Genomic DNA, 25,610 nt, shown 5'->3' on the forward strand with positions numbered 1-25,610 from the left:
GCCGCTGCAACTGTGTCTGCCTGTCCCGCATCGGACTTGTCAGCCACAAACGAGCCTGCAGCTGACGTGGACTTTTACCCCCTCCATAAATCTTCGTCCGCGAAGCCAAGCCAAAGAAGGAAGATGTGAATGGAAAGAAAATGGTTGAGAACAACTGGAATAAATGCTGGCCTTCCTGAAATGCCAGATTCTGGAGACAAATATAGAAAAAAAAATAACACTAGCAGAAATTTGGAACACTCACACAGTTTGGTGTTGGGTTTAAATCTGAGAATGCTGGATTTATCTGGTTATCAATAGAGCATGCAGTTAATGCTAATGCCGCCTCTTAGCTCCAGTTACCCTGGTTCAATCCTGACTTCCAGTGTTGTCCGTGGGGAGATTCCATGTTCTCCCTGTGACCCAACGGTTTCATTTAAGTGCTCTGGTTTCCTCCCACTTCCCGAAGTGTTGGAGTTGGTAGGTTATGCAGGTGACCTGTGCTGTGGGAGAGTGGCACACAGGTGCCCAGGTATCAGATCCAGGATTTGAGGGTGCTGAGGGCAAGAAGGACTCCCAAGTGACCTCGGTCACTGAAAGCTTGTGTTGGATGCTTGGGTTGACAATAGATCAAACAGGAAGGAGTCTGTGTAGCTACAGAGGCTGCAAGAGTGCTGGAAGCAAATCCACAACCACTCCTTATCTCTGAAGGGGCTCACTTTTGCTACTTTTTCTCTCCTACTGTGAGGAGCGCTGCCTTACGGTAGGCAAAGGTAATTTTGTATATTACGTGTTCTGTACTATTACATGACAATAAAGGAGTCTTGGATCTTATGGGTTCTGTAAATTGTCTCTAGTGTGTAAGGGAGGTAAAACCTTGAGAGGGTGGAGGGGAGGCAGTGTGGTGGCCATTGATTGGAACATGAGAAGAATGAAGTAGGGCTCATGAAAATGGGACTCTATCAAGTAGAAGACATAATAGACTGCAGATGCTGGAATCTGGAGCCAAACAACAAACTGCTGGAGCGAAGAACAATCTACTAGAGGAATTTAGCAGGTCTCGCTGCATCAGTGAGAGAGAAAAACATTGTTGATATTTTGAGTCCATGTCAATACTAAGTCTTAATGAAGGGTTCTGACTCAAAACGTCAACAATTCCTTTCTCTCCATCTATTTAATCGTATAAGTCCATTCTGGACATTTAAACCCAGCCACTCAATTAAACCCAAATTAACTGAAGCCCTGTATGTTTTTGCTGGTGGGAGGAAACTGGAGTACCCAGCAGAAGCCCACGCAGACATAAGGAGAATGTATAAACTCCTTAGAGACAGAGTGGGATTTGAACCCAAGTCACTTGTGCTGTAATTGCGTTGCGCTCACCATTACACTAAACATGCTGCCCAGCGCTGCTTGAGCTGTTAAATTCCTCCAGAATCTAACACCTCCATTCTTTAACGTGGCTCTAAACTGCTGGAGGAACTCTGCGTCTTTGGAGGGAAAGGAATAGTTGATGTTTTGCATTGAGACCATGTATCGGGACCAAAAGTGGGGAGGGAAGAAACTATAGTTGGTGTGAGTGCTTTGTGGAATCCAAAGGAGATAAAAGTGGAAATAAACTAAGTTTGACAAGGTTTCAGAGGTTTAACTGGTAAATTCATTTACTTGCATTCCTGCGAATTAAAGACAATGCAATCCACACTCGGGCAATGAAAACAAAAACTGCTGATGTTGGATGATTAAAGAGAAAGAAGTGTCCAAGTTCAGCAAGTGAGCCAACATTCATGGTGAGGAAAGGGAAGGGAACACTTCAGGTTAACAAACTTTTCATTGATGAGCTTTCACAAAGGTGGCATTGAGCTGATGTTACATCTCCTTCTCACTTCACAATTGCTGCCTGCCCTGTCAATGCTTCTTGCAGCTGGTTCAATACAGCACTTAGGCCTGCTCCTCGCCATAAGTAGCTTCTCTGCTGCGAGGTTTCTAGCCTTAGGCTGATTATAGAGCCATGGCAACAAGGTTAATCAGAATAACCATAAGGAAGGTTAAGTTTGGAACAGAGTAAGACAGACTGACAGACTTGCTAATAACAGACAAAACTGTCTGCTTGGCATGTTCAAATTTAAGTTTAAGTCATCTGACTACATACAGAATGTAACCCAATGTTTCTCAGGATCACATTGGACACACAATGACACAGCACATAATGATCGCATAAAGATAAACTATAAAATATACAGTTCATAGAAATATTTTGAAATCATTTACTCAGTACCATTCCACAAGATTTTCCCTCTATCTCCATTCACAGAGCCAAAATTAATTTGCACCTCTCCTCTTGTCATCTCGAATTTACACCTTTTGTTGGTTTGGACTCCTCCTCCTGCCAGTCTTCAGTCTTTATACTGATGCCTTCCTGTTCTTTGCTTACTCCTTCACAAAGGCCTCAGGCCCAAAATATCAATATCTTTGCCTCCTATGGATCCTGCAGGACCAGCTGAGTTCCTTCAGTATTTCTGTGTGTTTTTACCATTCAACCATCTCACTACCTGTGGGAAGAAGCTATTTTCCAGCCTGACAGTCCTGATTTTGATGTTCCTCTACCTCTTTCCTAAATGTAGTAGGTCAAAGATTTTGTGTGGTCACTAGAAAGGGTCCTCAATAATTCTTTGAACCCTATATAAACAACATTCCTGGTGAATGTCGTCAATAGAGGACCTTGAGGGAGATTAGTGTAGAAGTTGCAAGGGCCCTGGCAGAAATATTTAAAATGTCATAAGGTGCGGGATGATTAGAGGGCAGCTTATGTTGTTCCATTGTTTAAAAAAGGCTTATGTTGTTCCATTGTTTAAAAAAGCCTGATGTCAGTAGTAGGTAAATTATTAGAGGGTGTTCTGAGAGATTGGATATACAAGTATTTGGACACCCAATGGCTGATTAAGGATAGGCAGCATGGCTTTGTGCATGGTTGGTTGTATTTAACAAAGCTTATAGAGTTTTTGAGGAGGTTTCCTAGAAAGTAAATGAAGGAAAATCTGTGAATGTTGTCTACATGGACTTTAGTAAGGCCTTTAACAAGGTCCCATATGGGAGGTTAGTTCAGAAGGTTCAGACACTAGGTATCCATGGAGAGGTTGTAAACTGGATTCAAAATTTGCTGAATGGGAGAAGACAGAGAGTGGTAATAGATGATTGCTTCTCAGATTTGAGGCCTGTGATTAGTGGTGTGCTTCAGGGATCAGTGCTGGGACCAACGTTGTTTGTTGTTTATATCAATGATCTGGATGTTAATGTGGGAAATTGCATTAGCAAGTTTACTGATGACACTAAGATTGGAGGTGCTGTTGACAGCGGGGAAGGCTTTCAAAGCTTGGAGAGGGATCTGGACCAATTAGAAAAATGGGCCAGAAAATGGCAGGTAGAATTTAATATAGATAAGTATGATGTGTTGCATTTTGGAAGGACAAACCAAGGTAGGAGGAACAAAGGAATCTGGGAATACAGATTCATAATTCCCTGAAAGTGGCATCACAGGTAGACAGAGCTGTAAAGAAAACGTTTGGCCTTTTGTCCTTCATAAATCAAAGTATTGAGTACAGGAGTTGGGATCTTATGGTGAGGATATATTAGACATTGGTGAGGCCAAACTTGGGAGTATTGTGTGCAATTCTGGTCACCAAACTACAGGAAGGATATCAGTAAGATTGAAAGAGTGCAGAGAATATTTACTAGGATATTGCTAGATCTTCAGGAGATGAGTAACAGGGAAAGATTAAACATGTTAGGACTTTATTCCTTGGAGCGTAGAAGAATGAGGGGAGATTTGATAGAGATTTACAAAATCATAAGGGGAACAGACAGAGTAGGTGTGAGTAGGCTCTTTCTACTTAGATTGGGTAAGTTAAGTATGAGAGAACATGGCTTTAGTGTGAAAGGTGAAAGGATTAGGGGGGACATTAGGGGGAAATTCTTCACTCAGGGAGTGGTATGAGTTTTGAATGAGCTGCCATCTGATGTGGTAAATGCGGGCTCACTCTTAAGTTTGAAGTATAAATTTAATAGTTACATGGATGGGAGAGGTCTGTAGAGTTATGGGATGGATGCAGCTTAGTGGGATTAGCAGAATGATGTTTCAGCCCCGACTAGAAGGGTCGAACAGCCTGTTTTCTGTGCTGTAGTTTTCTATGGTTCTATGAATGCAGGTGGGAGTGGGAAGAGAAAAAGAAGCAGAGAAGTGATAATGAGTGGGCAAAGGGCTGAGAAAGATAGCACTCTGATGGGAGAAGGAAGGGAAGGGAGCTGTAGGAATGGAGACAGGGGGATGGGCGAAGGAGAGAGACTGTGCAGGGTTTTAATGAAAACTGGTGACGTTGATATTCATAGCATCTGGTTGGAGACTGCTGAGATGGTATTGTTCCTCCAATTTACATGTGGCCTCAAATTGGCAAGATTTACATGCTGGAATTACACACCATGGACTGAACTCGCCCACAAGGTTTTCCATTCTTGCCAGGAAGGTACATTGGACTACAACGTTACCAACATTTTGTCAACTGCTGCACAAAATCCTCTTGTTCAGTCCAAATTCCGATCTCACTAAGGCACCGAGAAACTCAACAGGTCCCACAGCGTCCATAGGAGGCAAATATATACAACCAATATATTGGGCCTAAGCCTTTCAGCAAGGCATGAACCAAAAACAAGCAGGCATCTGAATGCAAAGGCATGGGGAGAAGAGAAGAAGGGGCGGGAGGGGTGGAAGAGCTCAGGACAACAAACAAGAGGCCATGAGTGGATAAGGATAGGAGGACAGGAGAAAAAAGCTGAGAAGTGATCATAGGATGGGAGGAGATATTGTTGTTTTACTCACTGAGGCACCAGAGGAATTCAAACTCAGTTAATAATTTGTTTTTTTAGTATGTCTTTTAATAATGATAATAGCAGGAGAAAAATCTTTCAGGAAAGGAAACATTGCATCGTCACTAGTTTTGGCTGTCACATGATTTTAGATCCAGTAGTATAGTTGAAACTGAAAGGAAATGGGCAAGCAAATCAGGTTCAGAGAAAATGAGAAATGAGCAAGCCTTGCTAACAATACCCAGATCCAGAAAAATACTAAAGACATCTTTATTTAACATTTAAAAATCAATTGCAAACACTTGAAATTTGATCTATGAGCAGAAAATGTTCCAAATACTCAGTGTACCTGACAGAGGTGTAGTAGGTAAAGGTGCTGGAGAAATTCAGCAAGTCACGCACCATCCATGGGAAGTAAAAGGCAGTTTAGCTCTTTGTCAGGAGCGCTGACGGTAGTGGGGTGGGAGGGGGTGGGGGGGGGAGGTGTGCGATGGAGAGGAAAAGAAAGGTGAAGAGCACGTGCTAACATTTAATAGGTGGGAGGGTAGAAGCGAAGGAATCTGAGAAGTGATGGAGGAAGATGGCAGAGGGCTAAAGAAGGAAAATTTGCTGAGAGGGGAGGGAAGGGAAGGAGATCGGGAGCTGGAGGAAAGGGGATTAGAGGGGTAGGAAAAGATACCAGAGAAGGGGTTAATGGAAAAGGGAGGTTGATATTGATGCCGTCTGGTTTGAGAATGTGAAGACACAATATAAGGAGCAGTTCCTCGAATTTGTGGATGGCCTCGATTTGGCAGCACACGAGGCTATGGACAGATGTCCGTGCAGCATTGGTGTTTGGAATTAAAGTGGCTGATAAATGTCCTTATCTGCTAAACAACTCTTTGATAAAGGTCTGAGGAATGTCAATGGGTCACACAGCATCCATTTCACTTTCTGGAGATACCTCATGACCCACTGGGTGCCTCCAGCATGTTTCGTTATTGTGTGTGCTTGTGTGGCCTTGCTTTACTTCAGATAGTGGCCCTGAAGATATTGCCTCACAGTACCAGAGACCTGAGTTCAACCCTGACTTTGGATGCTGTCTGTGTGGAGTTTGTATGTCCTCCTTGTGAACTCTGGGTGCACTGGCTTTTCTCACACTCGCTATGAACTGTCCCAAGTATGCAGGTGACTGACAGAAATGAGAGGGAGTTGATGAGAATGTGGGGAGAATAAAAAAAAAGGACTCAAAGTGCTGTGATAATCATATGACTTTACAACTCTATGACAGTACTTTCACAAATATTTATGACCCAGAGGTTTGAACCGTACCTCATTTCACGTCTTGTAGAGTCAAAGAGTCCTAGAACAGTCTCTTTGGCCCAACTTGTGTATGCCGACCAAGTTGGCATTCTGGGCTAGTCCCATTTGCCTGTTTTGGCAAGTGGGGCTTGCCCAGAATTCCCATCTTAACCACAAACATGTCCAAATGACTTCAGTAAAACACAAAAGTCTGCAGACATTGTGGCTGATGTAAAAACACAATGCTGATGAAATTCATCAGGTCAAACACCGTACTTTACATAGCAAAAATAAAGATACAAAACCAAGTTTTCAAACCTGAGCCCTTCTTCAAATGTTTTTAGAATGCTATAACTGTGGCCACTTTGATGGTTACGTCCGCCAGATTGTTCCAGATATTGACAAAGTGAAAAAGTTGAGTCCTGAGTGAAAAGGTTGCCTCTCAAGTCCCTCCTAAATCTTTCCCCTCTCTTCTTAAACCTATATGCTTTTGTTCTCATGAACATTCTCCCTTATTACCACAGGAGAGGGTGAGATTAAATCTTTCTCTATTCTCAACAATGCTTCATATGAGCTCAGCATTATTCGTGACTTAGCTTTTGCCTGTCACTGTAAGAATTTGAATTTGAGCCTTCCCATTCTCTAACTCTCAGGTGTCTGTTACAAATAGCATAAGAGCCCAGGAAAGCTGATTTAAAAAATCATTTTTAATTCTTTTGTTTGGAAAAACCAATGTACTAGGATGTTGCATTTGCATTATTTAATGAGGCAAACTATCCTGAACCTCTCCCACTTCATTTTCAATCACTTACTTCCATGGTCCAGACATGGAGAGCCAAATGAGATGACCTTTTGAATTTGAGAGATGAACCAGGTTCCAAGTGATGAATTGGCCTCGGGCAAAGAGAAGCCTTGACTCCCCTTCTCAGAAAGTCCTGATGATCTCTAGATATATAAGGAAACAATTGCAAAGCATTAAAAAACATCTCAAGCTACTGAAACAAATATATAATTCTAATTAAAATAATATTTAAATTCTCAAGACTGCAAGAGTTTACAGTGTTGTGAATGGAGCTCAGACCACTACATAAGCAACTTCTCCTCCATTGATTTCATCCATACCTCCTGTGGCCTCAGGAAAGCTGCTGATGTATTTAAGCACCCATCCTATCCCGGACACACTCTCTTCTTCCCTTTTCTGTTCATTAGAAAACATAAATATCCAGTTTCAAAGAGTGTTTCTATCCTGCTATTATCAGACTCTTGAATGGACCAAAGTAAGGACACAGAAATGTTGGAGAAACTCAGTAGCATCTATAGGAGGGAAAGATATATTACCGAAGTTTAGGGCCTGAGCCCTTCTTTGAGGTATGGAAAAAGCAGGCCTGCTTTTGGCAGAAGATAATCCTCTGTATTGTTGAACTACACTGTACTTTGTTTTGTACTAGTAACACTGTACCCACACTTCTTGACTTTTTCTAACACTATATCCATCACTTTTATTTATTATTGTACTTAAGTATATTTAGGTTGACTTGCCTGGATATTACATCTTGGTCCACATGACAATAAGCAATTAAATAAGAAATGGCTTGTCATTCCTATGCCCTTAAGCTTGAGGTGCATCAGAAATCTCTCTTCAGTCATTATCTGCCTCACCCTCCATGACAAGTTTAGAGAGGACATTGAGTTCTGGTGTTCAGTGCACATACATGTGGAAGACTGAGTTGAGATAAAGCTTGAAATGCTGGTGATTCTTTTCAGAACTGCTATCTCTCAAACAGAGTGGTGTGGACCAACTACTCGCTTGATCAAAGGTTAAAGCTTCATGCAGTATTAATAAACCTGGAATCAAGAACAAAGATATGGTTCGAACTTCTGTACAATTTTTATGTCATGTCATCGCGTATCTCAGTAGGGCTGCCTGCCTGGATTTAGATTTAAGAAAAATACATTTGTCAACAGTTGTATCTCAGTGGCTTGTACTGTTAAAGTGAGGGGTGAATGCAGGCATTAACTTTTGTTACTTCTAACTGATGTCTTAATCATGGGAAACAAAATTGAGTCAATTACTATTGGCATCAACTCAAGGCACAAAAGGAACCGATTACTCAAAACAATCAGTCAGAAAGTTGTTCCACATTCACAGTAATGAAAAGGTAGTTTTTATTGGAAGCTTTTGCATTAATTTTGAGGAATAGTTAAGGGGCTTTAATTTCACCTCATTATAAGGCCATCTAACCATTTGTATATGGGAGCTTCAAAAGCATCCCTTTCAACTACCCTTTTCTCATAAGCATGCTTGTTATTTTAGTTTCACTGTATATTTTAAATAGACAAGGTCTGTATGGCTAGAGTTTAGATCATTGGGAAGTGATCTCATTGAAACCAAAGTTTTTGCAGGACTTGAAAGAGAAGATTCAGAACGGATACATCACCTGCTGATGTATAGAACCAAGGATCACCCTCTCTTCAGAAGTCTCCTCAGCAAAAGAAGGATATAGAAGCTTTAGAGAAGGTGGAGAGATTGATAGGATCTTGTCAGGATTGGAGAACATGTTGAAAAGCTTGGGTTTTTATGTGATGAAGGATGAGAGGTGACCAAAGATATTTAAAATTATGAGGTGCTTTGATAGGGTACACAGCCTACCTACACTTTTATCCTGGCCCGACAATAGCAAATACCAGAGGACTATATTTTAAGGTAATTGGAAGAAAGTTTAGGGGAGATTTCAGAGGAAAGTTTTTTTTTAATCAGAGAGTGGTGGGTGCCTGGAAGATACTGCTGGGGGTGGCGGTGGAGGCTGGTACAATAGGGACATCCAAAAGACTCTTGGATAGGCACACAGATGCAAGATAAATAGAATTTTATGGGTTTGAGTTTGGGAAAAATTCAGTTGTGGAAGTCAGCACAGCAACGTGAGCTGAAGGGCTTCCTATATAGGGCTGTGGTATTTCGTAAATCTATAAAGTGTAAAACTGAGATGAGAAAAGATTTCTTCATGCAGAAGGAGGTGAATCTTTGGAATTCTTAATGCCACAAAGCTAAGGAGGCTTAACAAGTGTTCATTTAAAATAGAGCTGGACAAGTTTCTGAATGAATGCTAATGGAATCAAAGGGTATGAGGATAGCACAGGAAAATGGAGCTGAGGTAGAAAATCAGCCAGAATCTAGCACTCTAGATGAGCAGTTCTCAACCTTTTATCAAGCAGTGATCTCCTTAACTATTCCTTTACTTACTCCTGACCTCAGGATCAGTAATTGGGAGGTGGTGAATTTGGGATACACACATGCTTTGGCAGGAAGTGCAGGCCATTACAGCCTACAAAGTGAGGGCGAACACCATAGAAGGCTGTGATGCTTCTCTACCTTCTATGCCCTCTTTGAGAAGGAGAACCCAACAGTGCCCACAAGAATCCTTGCAAAGGCTGAGGACCCTGTGATATCTGTCTCTGAGACTAACACTAGAACATCATCCAAGAGGCATCAGGTCCAGATGGTGTACCTGGAAGGATACTGAAAATCTGTGCCAACTAACTAGCAGGAGTATTCACGAACATTATCAACCTCTCTTTGCTGCAGGCAGAGGTTCTCACCTGCTTCAAAAGGGCATCAATCATCCTGGTGTCTAAGAAGAATAGTGTGAGCTGCCTCAATGAATAATGCCTTCTATGATGAAATACTTGGAAAGGTTGGTCATGTCCAAAATGTACATGTACTAAGCAAGGGTGTAGACCCACGGCAGTTCACCTATTGTCACAATCGCTCCACAGCAGACACTATATCACTGGCTCTCCACTCAGTTCTGGATCATCTAAAAAACAGCAATTCATACCTACGGCTGCTCTTCATTGACTATAGCTCAACTTTCAATATATTATTCCCTCAGTGCTGGTCAAGAAAGTTAATTGGGCAGCCCAGTCTCATCTGTTGAAAGGGCCTGTAACTGTGCTGCATGTCTAAATTTTAAAAGTTAAAACTGCTGCGACAAGTTTACTTCCCAGCTCTTCTTCTAATCATGTCATCATTTGCCCTCCTGCAATGTTATTCTTTTCTACAAGGCCAAAATTTATCCTTGTCCATAAAAATCTTGAAATTTACTGAAGAGTGAATCACTCTTCCCAAAATTTTCCCTGGTGGATCTCGCTGACAGCACAAGGTCTATTATGGACCCCTTCCTGGTTGGACTATCCGCAAGCTGCTTCAAGAAACTCTCCTGGATGCACTCAACAAATTCTGCCCCATCTAACTTTCTGGCACAAAGAACGTCCCAAACGATACTGGGGAAATTAAAGTCACATTATCACAACCTTGTAGATTTTGCAACTTTCCATAATTTGTCCAGATATCTGTTACCTAACCTCCCAGTGGCTATCGGGAGGCATATAACATTGCTCGATCGGAGTGATTGTACCTTTGTAATTTTCAAGGGAAAATGTGAGCTCTGCTGGTGCAGATTTGGAGAGAGTGGAGTGCAGAGACACAGCACTAGTCTGCAGTGCCCTATTGTCCGGTCTTGATGCAGACAGCCCTATACAGGTTTTAACCAGCCTGTTAAAGAAGCTAATTGTGTTTTGTTTTAATCCTTCAATCAGGAAGGTCTGTGCCCAAGATGGCGATGCATGTGCTGGGCACCGTACCACAAAGGGTTACAGACTATAGGGAAGCAGTGGACCAGTGCAGGCCACCAGAAACTGGGAGAACGTGTCCTGCTGGAAAGGAGAAGCATGGGAGGAAACACTACAAGGAAGGTGACCACAGCACTGGATCAGCAAGAAGGACCTGTGATGTTTCCTTTATTATAATAAAGAAACTTGGGTTCTTTTAAAACATCTATAGTTATAGAACTCATGACCATGAGGGGGCATCCATCTTGAATCAAATCGAGCTGTAACAAACTAGGCTCTGATTCCTTCTAGTGGTTAGGTGTATCACGGCTTTTATTAGCAAAAGACAGGAGCTCTTCACAGGTGGCCGACCAGTCCGGAATGATCCGACCTGGCGAGGGACACAACCCATTAAGGCCCAGACAATAGGTGTGGCTAAGCTCTCAGCCAATCGCTGTAAGCACAGTCATTACATACTCTAGATACTCTAACTATATATATTGGTGATAGGTCTGTACGTCTGGGAACTCAACGTAGGCGTAATGCGGGTTCGCGTGGAGTAGAGTCACTCGGTCGACCAAGGGGTCATTCTTTGAGTGCCAGACGTGGCGTCACAAAAGGACGGGGCCAGGGACGGTGAACCATGCCTGTACAGCGGAAACTGCTAAAATGTTTGGCCTGGAAGTCAGCCTGAAGAAACCTGAGGTCCTCCATCAGCCAGCTCCCCACCATGACTACCAGCCCCACCACCCCCCCCCCCCACATCTCCATCAGGCACACAAAACTCAAAACGGTCAACCAGTTTACCTAGCTCGGCTGCACCATTTCATCGGATGCAAGGATCGACAACAAGATAAACAACAGACTCGCCAAGGCAAATAGCGCCTTTGGAAGACTACACAAAAGAGTCTGGAAAAATAACCAACTGAAAAACCTCACAAAGATTAGTGTATACAGAGCCGTTGTCATACCCACACTCCTATTCAGCTCCGAATCATGGGTCCTCTACCGGCATCACCTACGGCTCCTAGAACGCTTCCACCAGTGTTGTCTCCGTTCCATCCTCAACATTCATTGGAGTGACTTCATCACCAACATCGAAGTACTCGAGATGGCAGAGGCCGACAGCATCGAATCCACACTGCTGAAGATCCAACTGCGTTGGGTAGGTCACGTCTCCAGAATGGAGGTCAATCGCCTTCCCAAGATCGTGTTATATGGCGAGTTCTCCACTGGCCACCGAGACAGAGGTGCACCAAAGAAGAGGTACAAGGACTGCCTAAAGAAATCTCTTGGTGCCTGCCATTTTGACCACCGCCAGTGGGCTGATATCGCCTCAAACCATGCATCTTGGCGCCTCACAGTTCGGCAGGCAGCAACCTACTTTGAGGAAGACCGCAGAGCCCACCTCACTGACAAAAGACAAAGGAGGAAAAACCCAACACCCAACCCCAACCAACCAATTTTCCCTTGCAACCGCTGCAACTGTTTCTGCCTGTCCCGCATCGGACTTGTCAGCCACAAACGAGCCTGCAGCTGACGTGGACATTACCCTCCAGAGCCAGCTCTTCAGCGCTTGACGTCCTGCTTTGCGGAAACTGCCAAAATGTTTGGCCTGGAAGTCAGCCTGAAGAAAACTGAGGTCCTCCATCAGCCAGCTCCCCACCATGACTACCAGTCCCCCCACATCTCCATCGGGCACACAAAACTCAAAACGGTCAACCAGTTTACCTATCTCGGCTGCACCATTTCATCAGATGCAAGGATCGACAATGAGATAGACAACAGACTCGCCAAGGCAAATAGCGCCTTTGGAAGACTACACAAAAGAGTCTGGAAAAACAACCAACTGAAAAACCTCACAAAGATAAGCGTATACAGAGCCGTTGTCATACCCACACTCCTGTTCGGCTCCGAATCATGGGTCCTCTACCGGCACCACCTACGGCTCCTAGAACGCTTCCACCAGCGTTGTCTCCGCTCCATCCTCAACATCCATTGGAGCGCTCACACCCCTAACGTCGAGGTACTCGAGATGGCAGAGGTCGACAGCATCGAGCCCACGCTGCTGAAGATCCAGCTGCGCTGGATGGGTCACGTCTCCAGAATGGAGGACCATCGCCTTCCCAAGATCGTATTATATGGCGAGCTCTCCACTGGCCACCGTGACAGAGGTGCACCAAAGAAAAGGTACAAGGACTGCCTAAAGAAATCTCTTGGTGCCTGCCACATTGACCACCGCCAGTGGGCTGATAACGCCTCAAACCGTGCATCTTGGCGCCTCACAGTTTGGCGGGCAGCAGCCTCCTTTGAAGAAGACCGCAGAGCCCACCTCACTGACAAAAGGCAAAGGAGGAAAAACCCAACACCCAACCCCAACCAACCAATTTTCCCTTGCAACCGCTGCAATCGTGTCTGCCTGTCCCGCATCGGACTGGTCAGCCACAAACGAGCCTGCAGCTGACGTGGACTTTTTTACCCCCTCCATAAATCTTCGTCCGCGAAGCCAAGCCAAAGAGAGACCCCTCCATAATTCTTCATCTGTGAAGCCAAGCCAAAATAAAGAAAAAAAGAAAAGAAGCACTCTATCACAACATCCCCTTTCCTTGAGATGTTTAATCTAACATGACACACTAATACAGTATTAATTTCAATTTAAAGTTCAACACAAACTTAAACACAACATCAGCAGTACAAACTTTTTCAGTGTGCAGTTCTTTTTCTTTTAGAGATTCATTCTTTCAGGTGTTTTGATAACGTGTGGATCTTCTTAACACAGATGCTTGTGTCAGCTCCGCTGCTCCACTACTGTCTCGCACTGGTGGTGTTTCCTCTGCTGCTGTGCAGACTGGATCTTCTGCATTTGTCTGTTCCTGCAGTGTCTTTTGCATTTTCTGCAGGGTCTTTTGTTTTCTCCTCAACATTTGACCATTGTCTGTTCTGACAGTGAAGGATCTTGGATTTACATCCTCCAGAACAGTGGACTTTTTGTCCCAGGTGTTGGAATCTCTGAGTCTGAATCTCATGTTGTGCCACTGGCCCTAAGCTTCTTGTTAACTTGTCATAGTTTGCTTTTTGTCTCCATTGCAGATGCTTTTGTTCCGTTCGACATCTCTGTTCTTGTCTGCAGAGTAGGGAAATGTGGTGCATAGTCTACATCCTATCAGAAGCTAAGTGGGTGAAATACCATGTTCAAGTGGCAATGCTCTGTAACTTAGTAGAGCTAGATATGGATCTGTGCCACTCTCTATCCAGTGCTTTATTGAGGAACTCTTTTAACTATGTGAACTTGGTTCTCTGCTTTACCATTTGACAATGAATGCAGAGGACTTGAAGTTACATGTCAAAAATTATACACTTCTGCAAAGTTCTGGAATTCTCTTCAGCTGTAGCATGGTCCATTGTCACTGTAGACAATTTGAAGAATTCCATGTCTTGCAAAGATTGATTTCATATACTTGATAGAAACATAGAAACATAGAAGATTGGAGCAGGAGTAGGTCATTCAACCCTTCGAGCCTGCTCCGCCATTCAACGAGATCGTGGCTGATCTTAAAGTTCAGTACCCCGTCCCCACCTTCTCTCCGTAACCTTTAATACCCTTATACTGAAGAAATATATCTAATTCCCTCTTAAATATATTTAATGAACCTGCCTCCACTGCCCTCTGTGGCAATGAATTCCACAGATTAACCACCCTCTGGGCATAGAAATTCCTCCCCATCTCGGTCCTAAATGGTTTGCCTATTATCCTCAAACCATGGCCCCAGGTTCTGGATTTTCCCATCATTGGAAACATCCCATCTGCATCCACTCTGTCCAGTCCTGCCAGAATTTTATATGTTTCTATGAGATCCCCTCTCAATCTTCTAAACTCCAGCGAGTACAATCCCAATTTGCGCAATTTTTCCTCATAAGTCATTCCTGCCATTCCAGGTATCAGCCTGGTGAATCGCCACTGCACTCCCTCCATTGCAAGAACATCCTTCCTTAGATAAGGTGACCAAAACTGCACACAATACTCCAGGTGGGGTCTCACCAAGGCCCTGTACAGCTGCAGTAAGGTATCCTTGTTCCTATACTCAAACCCTCTTGATATGAAGGCCAACATACCATTTGCCTTTTTAACTGCCTGCTGTACCTGCATGCTCGCCTTCAGAGACTGATGTACAAGTACCCCTAGGTCTCTCTGCACTTCCCCATCTCTTAATCTATTGCCATTCAAATAGTAATCTGCCCTCCGGTTTGTATTACCAAAGTGGATAACCTCACATTTATCCACATTGTAGTGCATTTGCCATGTATCTGCCCAGTCCCTCAATTTATCCAAATCACACTGGAGCTTCCTGACCCCCTCTTCCGTGCACACAACCCCTCCTAGCTTAGTGTCATCTGCAAATTTGGAGATATTACATCCAATCCACTCATCCAGATCATTAATGTAAATTGTGAACAGCTGGGGTCCCAGTACAGATCCCTGTGGTACCCCGCTGGTCACCGCCTGCCACTCAGAAAATGAGCCATTTATCCCAACTCTCTGTCTTCTACCTGCCAGCCAGTTCTCAATCCACATCAATACTTTGCCCCCAATCCCATGAGCCTTGATTTTGGAAGCCAGTCGTTTATGCGGGACCTTATCGAAGGCCATTTAGAAGTCCAGGTACACCACATCCACTGCCTCTCCCCCATCTATTTTACCTGTCACCATCTCAAAGAATTCCAATAGATTTGTCAAGCATGATTTACCTTTTGTAAATCCATGTTGACTCCGTCCGATCCCTTCTCTACTAGTCATATGCTCCGCTATTACATCCTTAATAATGGATTCCATCATTTTGCCCACTACTGATGTAAGGCTCACAGGCCGATAATTCCCCGCTTTTTCTCTACCCCCACTTTTTAAATAGTGGGGTAACATTAGCTACCCTCCAATCCATGGGTACTGATCCTGAGTCTATCGAGTTCTGGAAAATAATTCTTAAAGCATCTGCTATCTGAATGGCCACTTCCTTGAGTACCCTAGGATGTGGATTATCAGGCCCTTGGGATTTATCTGCCTTCAATCCCATCAATTTCCCCAAGACCATGTCCTTAGAGATACTGATTTCTTTCAGTTCCTCCCTTGCATTAATCTCTATGTTTCCCAACATCCTTGGGAGGTTATTTGTATCCTCTCTTGTAAAAACAGAACTAAAGTAAGAATTTAATTGGTCTGCCATTTCCTTATTCCCCATTATATATTCCCCTGATTCCGTCTGCAAAGGACCTACTCTGGATTTCACCAATCTTTTCCTCTTGACATATTTATAAAAGCTTTTGCAGTCGGTTTTTATATTTGCCGCAAGCTTACTTTCGTAATTTATTTTTGCTCTCTTGATTAATCCCTTTGTCCTCCTTTGCTGCATCTTGAACTGCTCCCAGTCTTCGGTTGCGGTACTTTTTTTGGCCAATTGATATGCTCTCTTTTTGGACCCAATGCTGTCTCTAATTTCCCTTGTTATCCACGGTTGAGTCACCTTTTTTGGTTTATTTTTTATGCCAAACCGGTATAAACGATTTTTGCAATTTCTCCATTAGATCTGTGAATGCTTTCCATTATCTATCCACAGTCAACTCCCCCATAAACACCACCCAATCAATCTTACTCAACTCCCGTCTCATACCATCATAATTCCCTTTATTTAACACAAGCTTTACACAAGCTGCAGACATATTAGAAAGCAATGCAATCTCTGTATAGTTCGATAGATAATTAATAACCAGCAAGTCATTATTTTGATTCATGTGGAAGAGATCAGTCCTAACTTTCTGCCATGGATCTGCAGATAATTCAGTTATTATCATGGGTTCCTTTGTCTGCTTTGTGTGATGCTTCAAACAGGTCTCACAGCTTGAAACCATCCTGTCATTGTCAGTATTTATCCCTGGCCAATAAACACCAGTTCTGACCCTCCTCTTACATTTTTCCATCCCAAAGTGCCCTTCATGCATCCTTTTCAGCATCTCTTGTCTCAGTGACTAAGGAATGATAATTCTGCTCTGTCTGAATAAAAGCCCATTGTCAACACCCAGCTCAGCTCTGATGTTGTAGTATGGCTGACATTCACCTTGAGGCCAACTTTCTTTCAGATTCTTGAAGACTTTCTGTAGAACTATGTCCTTTTCTGTTTCAGACACAAGCTGCTTGGATTTTATGTCAGATACAGGAAGAGATTTAGTGATCAGGTTCACTTGGAGATTCACATCTGTATCTGTGGAACTCCCACTGTGTGCTTCACTCTGCATCATTGCTCTGGATAATGCATCAGCGAACACAATAGATTTCCCTGGTGTGTATACCTTTTGTCTAGGCTTAAGTTTTCACATGCTTTGTCACCAAGCAATAATTCATGTCCATCTGGGACTACTGCGATCCTGAGGTGGTGCTCTTTAGCTTTAACTTTCATCTTGCATTGACATGTACCTCTCATGTCCATTGTCGGCTTTGAGCTGCACATGATTTGAATGGATGTATGGCTTTACCTTCATTGCCCTGATATCGAGCTTGAAAGGAATATTTGTTCCATTTGTACATAATGGCAAAGTCCACCTATTCTGCTTAACTCTGTTCACGCTGGGCTGTTCAGTGTCGGTTTATAATATTCCTGTACTGCCATGCCAATGAAAAGTGTATCACTGAGGGTAGTTTCTTCTATAGTATGTACAGTGTGCAAACTTTCGCTTCTGCTTTTGTTTCCCTTTGGAAAACATTGTTTTGCATAGTGATTCTGTCCTTTGCACTCATTACCTTTCCATAGGCTGGGCATCGTTTTGGCGGAATGTTGAGTGCCCATCATTTGCACTTGAATGTCTTTCCATCTTTTTATTGTTTCCTAGATCTTGGTTTTTTTTTGTTTATGTGTGTGGACACACACTGTGGCTATAGCTATACCTTCATTTTCATTGGTGTTGCACTCTCACCAAACTTTTCACATGCTACAGAGCTATCTCACTGGCATTGCATATCTTTGCAGCTGCAGCTACGGTATAGCTTTTGTCTCTCACAACAAACTCTCTCTCATTTTCTTATCAATAATCCCGAACACAATGTGACTTGCAGCAATCCAAAATCTCATGTTCTTGCTTTTAATTTCAAGTCCATTTTAAAAAAAAGTATTAAAGCTCTCTCCCTGCAACTGTGAGCATTATTGAAACGTACCTCTCTAATGTTTCATTTTTCTTTGGTGAACAGTGTTTATCAAACATCTTGATAACCTTGTTGAACTTGCCCTGGTCTTCTGCCTCCGTAAATCAAATGTATTGAAAAACTCTAGTACTTGAGATCCATCCACAGTAGGTAGCAGTGCAATCTTCCATGCATCAGGTTTGCTATTGACTCCAATGGCTTGCAGGTAGTGTAAGGTTGAACAGTCTCCAGCCCTATTTACAGCATCAAGAATTTTCACACTTTCCATTTCTCTGCTATCAACTGGTTCTCACTGCTGGTACCATGCAATGTTTCTTTTATTGTAATAGAGTGTCTTGGGTTCTTTTAAAACAACTATACTTTATTAGCTATAGAACTCATGACTGTGTGGAAGCATCCATTTGGAATCAAATGAGCAGCCACAAACTAGTCTCAGACTCTCTCTAGTGGTCAGGAGTAACACTAGTACTCTTTGTTCTACAACATTATCCAGGGCCCTGCCATTTACTGTGTATGCCCTAGCCTGGTTCAACTTTTGAAAATATAGCAATATGCACTTGGCTGAGTTAAATTGCATCTGCTATTCCTCTACTGACATTCCCAATCGATCAATATCCCACTGTAATCTTGGGCAACCTTCTTCACTTTCCACTATATAGCATATATTTTGTGTCATCTGCAAACATTAATCATGGCATTTACATTTACAAGGCATTCTTTGGATTTTCACACTGTCTTCTCAATTTATTTATCCATTGTCTATGTTATCTGAAACAAGCCTAATCCACCATTGCTAGCAAAGATACAGCACCAGCTATTTAATTCCACCTTAATGATTTTCCAGCCATTTCCTCAACTTTCGATTGAAATGTCTCCTGTGGCCTTACCCCATAATTTGTGAAAATTGTTGTTTCACCAATTTACCTCAATCAAACTGATTAAATATGATGTCAATTGCTTGTTAGCTTCCTCACATATGACAGATGTCTCGTCCCCTCTTCACTGCTGGAGATCTATGAGCTGAATTATTTGCGACTTATGTTCATTGAGATCCTGAAAATCATTGCTGAGAACAGAACTAAGGAGGATTTAAATTTGGCCATACAGCATGGTTACAGGCCCTTTTGGCCCATAAGCCTGTGCCGCCCGATTACACCCAATTGACCTGCAACCCCCATATGTTTTAAATGGTGGAAGCAAACCAGAGTGCCTGGATGAAACTTACCCAGAGACGAGGAGAAGATACAAAATCCTTACAGACAAACCTCAGTCCTGATTGCTGGCACTGTAACAGCAGGGTGCTAACCATGCTGCCCATGTAAAAGAGAAGTTTCTGTCATGGCTTAGCTTCACAGGAATCCTCAGCTTTCTATCTGTGTCGAAAAGGATCAAGGTAAACAGCTCATTGCATGGGGATACGGTGGCTAAGTTACTCCTGTCCAGATGCCAAGGTGACTTGTCCATAAACATCAGTTCAAATCCCTCCACATCTGCACATTTGTGTATTGCACCTAATACTTTTCTCATATAAATCACATTTCAAAAAGTGGTAATGAAGATAGCTCTATGTAGAATTCACTGCAATAAGACACTGCCATTTTCCTCTGAGGGTGGGGGGAGGGGGGGTCCATGATCTCAATAGATATAAAAGTTTTCTAAGGGGAACAGCAAAAGTCCAATACCAGAAATCCAGACCACCCTAGAATCTGGACTCTCAGACCTTTTAAATTTAGTAGGCTTTTGTGTGTGTGCATGCACTACAGATCCACAGTGGCAACAAATTACCACCCTTAATACAGGTAATGTTATCACAAAGAAATTCATTTATATACTGTAGTTTTCTTTTATAATGTTCATTTTAAAACATAATTGCAAACATTACACCTTCCTTTACTGGAGTGAAAAAAAGATTATGTTTATATTTTTTGTCAAGAGTTGGCTTTATTTTTAATTAAAACTGTTCTTTTTGATAAATGAAGCACGATGTATTTGCTAATGAAAAAAAAAACAATCAGTATTTAGCTGTTCATCTCTTCTTTATTCCTCCTTAAATTTGAATTTAAAAGCACTACACAAAAATCCAGAAAATCTACAAATCTGGACTGACCCAATCCCCGAGTAGTCCAGATTTTAGGACTTTAACTGCAATTGGCACTGTACTAACCCCTCAGCAATGATGTTATGCAACCATAATGAGATTCTTGGCAAGATCATACCTCAAATTTGATGTTTTGTGGAGGTCTTTTATAGAGTTGTTGGGGCGTTTAGCTTGATTCAACATTTGCAACAAGATCACAAGAACACACACCATCTACGTTTATTATGCAGAATACCACTGGCACAGCAAAAACTAAGAATTCATCTTGTTGATCATCAACATCAAAAATCCTTCCAATTATATGGGCTCTTTAATGTAACAAGTCTCTCCAAGGCATTTCACAACAATATATAAAATCATGATGGGCATGGATAAAGTGAATACTCACCATCCCTGTCCCAAAGTAGAGGATTCTAGAACTAGTAGGCATAGGTTTGAGGGGAGAGATTTAAGAGGAACCTGAGGGGGAACTTTTTCACTCAGGTAGTGATCTGCATTTGGGGTGAACTACAAGAGGAAGCTTTAGAAGTAGGAGGAATTATAATGTTCAAAAGACATAGGTTTAGAAGGATATGGATAAAATGCACACAAGTTCTGAATAACCAGGACAGCAGGAATATGTTGGGCTGAAGGGCCTGGCCCATGTTCTTTGCCTCTTTGTCTCATATTATTGGCCACATTTGACAGTGAACTGTATGAAGTTAATATTAGGCCAATTAAAGCTGAAGTATGAATACTATTGTGAGCTTCCCAAACTAGCTGATTTGCATGTTAATGTTTATTAAATGAATATGGATCTTTAATGTTAATATTGTTTCCTGACTGTAATGTGGTTGGATCCATTTTCAACCAGAGTTCATGTAGCACTGCTCTACCTAGTGGCTATTTCATACCTTATCACCTGATTTTGAACAGTCTAGTCTCTGGAGTCCTTCCATCACCAGGCATTGAGGGGCTGAGTCCAAGGGAAAACTCAGCAGAAGTGGGGGGGGGGGGGGTAGCGTAATGACAGGGTGCCACAGCAGTGGCAATGGTGTAAATAAAGAGTGCGTGTAAAAATGTACGAAGGTGGGAATGTATGGACATGACACTAAGGGTGCAATGAGACTTTGAACGGTTTTCTTTTTGTAAATAATTTACTGTGAATGAAGTCTAATTTTGGCTTAAAAAAGAGGTCTCAATGATAGTTTCTGTATCAAACATTTTTCCTATCATTCTGTAATTCATTTCACTTCAATTGAACACACATAAAATCATGAGAGACAGATAAAATGGATGATCACTCACATTTTCTCAGGCTAGGGGAGTTTAAAACTTGAGGGCATAGATTTAAGGTGAGATGTGGAAGACTTACAAGTGACCTTCATGGCAATTTCCTCATCCAGAGGGAGGTGGGTAAGTGAAATGAGCTGCCAGAAGAAGTGGTAGAAGCAGGGCCAACTGTAACATTCAAATGACAGACAGGTACATGGAATGGAAAATATTAGATCGGAGAGACTGAACGCAGACTAGTAGATCACTTCATTGACCACCTCAGCTCTGTCTGTCGCAATAGTGCGGATCTCCCAGGGGCCACCTATTTCAATTCCCTGTCCCATTCCCTTGCTGACATGTCTGTCCATGGTCTCATGCATGGCCAGACTGAGACCACCTCCAACTCATCTTTCGTCTGGCCACCATCCAACAGGATGGCATTAACATTGACTTCTCTGGTTTCCATTAAACTCTTCATCTCCCTGACTCTTTTCCTCTAGCTCTGTGCATGTCTCTCTTCTCCTTTTACTCTGTTTCACACAGCCAAAATAAATTATCGTCTTTCCTCTTATCACATCCAATTAACTCCTTTTGGTTGTTTGTCTGGACTTTTTCCACTCTCTGCCATTCTTCAGTCTTTATTCAGTTGTCTTTCCTGTTTTTTTTCTGCTTAGACCTTGAAGAAGGGCTCAGGCCCAAAATGTTGGTGATATATCTTTGCCTCCTGTGAATGCTGCATAACTGGCCGAGTTCCTCCAGCATTTACTGTGTGCTTTTACTACAATCACTGTGTCTGCAGATTTCCGTGTTTCACTCCAAAGTTTAAAAGGTTATGGGCCAAATGCAGGCAATTGGGACAAGCTGAGGTAGACAATCTGGTTGGCCATAACAATCTGGGCCGAGGGCTTATTTACCTGCTGCAAAACTCTGTAACTCCATAACTCGAGAAGAGGTCCCGAACCGAAACACTGAGTGATCGTTCCTCTCCATGGATGCTGCCTGACCTGCTGAGACTCTCCAGCTTCTCATTATTCCGGCAGCTCCTCTTTTTGTGTTACTTGATAACTCTATCTAGTTTGTTTGTGCTCATCTGTGGTAGGAGGATTGATGAGCTTACCTGGTTTGGTCTATGTGTAGCTTCTGAGTGATACAAACATGGATAACTCTTAACTGAAATGACCCCAATGGAGATTAGGGATGGCCAGTGAATTCAAACCTTGTCAGTATCATCCATATCCTGTGAATGAAAACAAATTTGCCAAATGATAAAATGGTAAAGGTTCTCCCTCAATACTTTAAGGTTGCATTGTGAGCATAGCAGTTAGTATGTTATTACAGCTCCAGTGACCCAGATTCAAATCTGGCTCTGTCTAAGGAGTTTGTATGTTCTCACAGTGTCTGTGTGGGTTTCCTCCCAGTGCTCCAGTTTCTTCCTACACTCCAAAATGCATGGGTATTGTAGGTTAATTGATGTAATTGGAGGTCATGGGCTGTGGGCCAGAAGTGTCAGTTTTGGTGCTATATGTTAAATACTGTTGGGAAGAGCATCTCAGGGTTTTGACCAAACATTATTTTGTGGAAACATTATTTCTGTGTCAGATTGGTGTTTGATTAATGGAGAGTTTAGAGGTTGCAGTGTTCCCGTGTACTTAGAACTTTAGACAATAGAAGCCTTAGAGTTATGGAGACAAAAAACATCTTGCTTAACACATCATGTCCATGTCAGGCTATTAAATATCCAGTATACTAATCCTCTTTACCAGATACTCTGCCAAGTGCCATCCAGATATTTCTTAAATATTTTGAGAGTACCTGACTCCTCCATCCCCTTAAGCAGCACAATCCAAATTGCAACCACTTATTTTAACCCAGACTCCCTCTAAAACATTGTACTTAAGGGAGGTGCTAAATGTACCTAAGATGAGGTGCAGTAGCACTTAGTAAATCCAATGGACTGTCAGACATCAGCAAACATCAGTGTGCTAAATCTGAATTCGATGGTGAATGACTGATCAGGCAAGTTATAACACTAACTGATCCTCTCCTCTTGGATGCCTGCAAATGCCACGACAGAAAAACCTCTAATAAAAAGTTGGACCTCTTTAAAATAAAGGCCAGACAAGGGATTAATAAAGATAGAGATGAAATAAAGAGGAACTAGAAGAAAGGATGTGGTGAATAATGCATAACGCAGTGAATTCCTAACTCTTGTCACAAGCAACAATGGTAGAAGATGAAATGGGCTTCACTAATGATGCTGTCGAGTTTATCAGCTCAGATCGGAATGATTGATGCTTGTTTTGATACATTGTTCTCCAAGAGGATTACTTTTATAGGTTTGTAGAAGGCAGGGCAACCTCAAGATGTTAAAATGTTGCACCGTGATTCATTTCTGCATGAAGCTCATTAACTATAGGCTGCAGAGTGAGAGTGGGGTGATGTGTTACTGCAGAAGTCAACACCTGTCCTATTTGTGTTATGGGCATTTAACTCTTTGAACTCTTCCACCATTCAGTGAATTCATTGCTACAGTTGCAAACAATTCCCTATAGGATAATTTTTAAATGGACATGTCTGTCCATGGCATTATGGACTGTGAAATGAATGCACCCACAAAATGGAAGAACACCACCATATATTTAATCTGGGCACTCCCCAATTAGAGGGTATTAACATCAACTTCTCTGGTATCAGTTTTTTTTTTAATATCCTGCAATCACAGAGGTCTGTGCCCAAAATGGCAGTGCCTATGCTAGGCATGAGGGATTAGATAATTGAATATAGAACATTGTAAAACAGTACAGGCCTTTTGGCCCACAATGTTGTCCTCATCTATGTACACCTACTCAAAAAAACCAAAACTTCCCTACCTCATAATGCTCTATTTTTCTTTCAGTCATCTGCCAAAGTGTCTTCTAAATGTCCCCATTGTACCCACCTCCACCACTACTCAGGCACTCATTACTCTGCAAAAAACCTTGCCTTGACATCTCCCCTAAACTTCACTCCCCTCACTTTGCATTGATGTCCTCTGGTGTTTGCTGGTCTCGACCTGGGGGGAGAAAAAGTGCTTGTCGTCTACACTTTCCGTGCCTCTCATAACCTTATAGACCTCTATTCAGTCACATCTCATCTTCTCATCCTTCTTCACCCCAAAGAGTAAAGCCCAAGCTCTACTCCAATCTAGGCAACATTCTGATATATCTCCTCTGTACTCTTGTCACAGCTTTCACATCCTTCATGTAATGAGGTGACTTGAACTTAACACAATATTCCAAGTGTGATCTACAACATTACCTTTCGACTCTTGAACTCAGTCCCCCAGCCAATGAAGGCCAGCATACTACCCTATCAATCTGCGGAGAAACTTGGGAGATCTCTTTGTTCTTCCAGACTGTTAAGAACCCTGCCATTAACAATGTATTCTGCCTTCAATTTTAACCTTCAAGAATGAATCACTTCACACTCCAGCTGCCGCTTCTCTGCCCAATTCTGTTTCCTGTCTACATCTTGTTGTAACCTATGACAACCTTCTTCACTATCCACAGCACCTGCAACTGCCGTGCCATCTGCAAACCTACTGACCGATACATCTACTTCTTCATCCAGGTCATTTATAAGAATCACAAAGATGGGGTTCCAAAACAGATCCCTGCACAACTCTACTAGTCACTGCCTCACAGTAGAATACATTCCATCCACTATTACCCTCTGCTTCCTGCAGACAAGCCAATTCTGAACCCACACAGCCAAGGCTCCAGGGATCCCATGCCTCATGACGTTCTGAACAAGTCTTCCATGGGGGAACTTGTCAAATCCTTTACTAAAACCACATATACCACATCTACTGCCCTACCTATCAATTTCTTTTGTAACTTCCTTATAAATCTCAATCAGCCTCATGAGGTATGACCTTCCCCATACAAAGCCATGCTGACTATCTCTGAGAAGACTATTTCTCAAAATGGTTGTAAGTAAGACTCACTTTTCTGTAATTCCCAGGATTCTCCTCATTACCTTTTTTTAAACAACAGGACTGGATTTGCCATTCTACAATCTTCTGGTACCTGCACTGGGCCAGGGAGGATGTCATCAATCCAAATGTTTGTAAGAAGATCCAGTACTTTCTCTTTCTTATCTGCTCCATCACATACGCTTGTTTAATTCTGATATCACTTTGACTAAGGTTCCTCAATGAAGCAAAGGATTAATTTAGCAAGTCTTCCACTTCCTTATGTGGTCCTACCTTCACAGTATCAAATTATTGAAACCTTGATAAAGGGCTCAAGCTCAAAACATTGGTTATGTATTTTTACCTTTGCACTGTTTGACCTGTTGAGTTTCTCCTGC

The 25,610-nt window shown here is 42.3% G+C and overlaps 1 long non-coding RNA gene across 3 annotated transcripts in view; it reads right to left on the reverse strand.

The window, feature by feature from the left end:
• Positions 1-24,870, reverse strand: part of LOC138760106 (uncharacterized) — a 34,090-nt gene extending 9,220 nt beyond the window's left edge. Inside the window, exons 1-3 of one of the 3 annotated variants that reach the window (XR_011355412.1) lie at positions 24,812-24,870; positions 22,378-22,497; positions 6,927-7,059 (exon numbers count right to left, since the gene is read on the reverse strand). This is a non-coding gene — a long non-coding RNA (uncharacterized lncRNA). Of the gene's footprint in view, positions 1-6,926; positions 7,060-22,174; positions 22,498-24,130; positions 24,206-24,811 lie in introns of those variants that run through there. The other 2 variants (XR_011355411.1, XR_011355413.1) reach the window with 2 other exon arrangements.
• Between the last annotated feature and the right edge of the window lie 740 nt (positions 24,871-25,610).

The sequence above is a fragment of the Narcine bancroftii genome, chromosome 4 (assembly GCF_036971445.1).
Source record: "Narcine bancroftii isolate sNarBan1 chromosome 4, sNarBan1.hap1, whole genome shotgun sequence".
Classification (NCBI taxonomy): Eukaryota; Metazoa; Chordata; class Chondrichthyes; order Torpediniformes; family Narcinidae; genus Narcine; species Narcine bancroftii.